Source organism: Protopterus annectens, chromosome 8.part0, assembly GCF_019279795.1.
Source record: "Protopterus annectens isolate FY-2018-M chromosome 8.part0, PAN1.0, whole genome shotgun sequence".
In the NCBI taxonomy this organism is placed as follows: Eukaryota; Metazoa; Chordata; order Ceratodontiformes; family Protopteridae; genus Protopterus; species Protopterus annectens.
In genome coordinates, this window is record NC_056741.1 from 20,574,738 (window position 1) to 20,576,971 (window position 2,234).

The following is a 2,234-nucleotide window of genomic DNA, read 5'->3' on the forward strand; positions in this document are numbered from 1 at the left end:
CACACACACATATATATATATATATATATATATATATATATATATATATATATATATATATATATATATATATATATAGATAGATATATATCTATATGGGTCTACAAATGTTACTTACCCGAGCTCATTCCTCCAAAACCACATGGCCACCATGGTGAACTTTGCCCTCTCTGCAGTTTAGTGCAATCTCGGAGTTGGTATATTTAAGTAGGGGGGTGCGGGGGGTGTAGGTTTAGTTTGGCTTCGTTTCGGTGTTCTACCATTGTGGCCAAGTGGTTCCTTTCACAGGGAAAGGAATTTGGCAGTCTGTTCATTCATTGTAACGGCATTTCAGAGGAATGAGCTTGGGTTAGTAACGTTCGTTTAAACAAAGTTGACCCATATATATATATATATATATATATATATATATATATATATATATATATATAAAATAAAATCTCATTGAGTACATTAGTGCAGAAGGAACATACAAGGGATAATGTAGGTATGAGGGACACACAAGACAGACAAGACCAACAGGGGCAGTGCTGACACAATGTAGGAGGGAAGCTCAATGGAGAAGGTGACATCAGACCAACAGGAGGTAAACAATGGTGTTTAGGATGACTGAATGACAAACAAGGGTTGGTCTAGACACAAAAGGAAGGGGAATATCATGATGGAGGAAGGATGGGGATGTGTAGCTAATATTTCTGCCAGCTGCTATTCAATAGTGCTTAAACTCCACCCTGGGCTCCCTCAGCACTGGAGCATGCTTAGATGGAAGAACCAGTGTGTATGGTAGGGATGTGACCCAACAAGCCACTGCAGGAGATTCTCTACAGGGCCAATAAAGGCTTCTAGCCATCAGTCAATCAAATCCTCCATATCAGTCAGCTGTAGATGTATCACAAAGGTGTCACCCCCCCCCCCACTATAACTGCACCTGGTGGGAATAACAACTCCAACCTCCGGTGCAGGACAGGAGGATATGTCCCCTGGAACTGATGTATGAGGTGGGTGGTGACACTGGCAGGCTGGCCTGCATATGGGGTGGATGATGGTACCACTTGTTGGGGGCTGGCAGCTACCCCATGCAACTGTAAAATCAATGGAGAAAATCACAAGAAAAAATGTAAAGGAAGCGAGAAAGAGGATTAAGGAAAAAGGACAGATACAATTACAAATGCAACTCATATGTATTTTTCCATTTTAAGGTTATTGGTACTGCACTCAAAACAACAAACACCACATATTACCAGTAATGGCAGAATACACAAGCAAAAGTGAGAACTGAACCCATATACATCAGCACATGCACTACAAAAGGCAATGCTTAACATTTTCAGCTACTTTCAAGGACACAGTATTAGCATCAGTCATGCTAATGACTTTGAGCTATGGAACTTGGCACATAACTGGCAGTACAGGGTAAAACTTACGTTTGCAGACTACAGCTGTAAGCCATAAACGGATTCACAAGTCTCCATGCCACATGGATACCTATTCCAGTTGTGTCATTATTTAAACCCGAGCTGTATGAAGCAGGTACACACACATCCTCAGTGTACTGTAAGGCACTCTATCTTCATCCTGTGCAGCAGTGCATTCTCTGTTATTGCTTCTGGGGTTATGGAGAAAGAAACAGGAACATGTAGGATCTGTGGGTACCACATACTAGCAGTATGCATGATTACATGAGACAAAGGATATTTATAGTACATCTGTGGCTTACATTATTTACAAATGACAGAATTATCTATATAATTCTATCTGGCTAGGCTGGCAGCCTTCATCTATCTTCACCCAATCTTCACAGTAATATCTTTCCATAAGTGCATTACTAATCTTTTTCCTTCTTCATTTCATGCTTTCTCATTTATCCTTTTTATTTCTTTGCCCATTTTTATATATTACTTGTTTTTTTTATCTCTATCCATGTTGTAACATGATCAGAAAATCCTGTTTCATCTACCACCCCTTCTCCTAAAACTAAACCTTATGATACGATAAAATAAACTGTTTCGGTTCTATGCATTCCCCTTTTATAAGTCCATGAATTTTTATCCCAAAGTATTAACTTACCACATCTTGTAACTTCAAGCATTTGTATACAATTTCCTTTCTTTTTACACTCGTCTCTTAATTCACAGTTAAAGTCTATTATTATAATATTCATATTTATCACTACAAAGTCTAAAATCTGATGAAATAAGCTTTCCATTACTTTACGATTAGTATAAGTATATAAT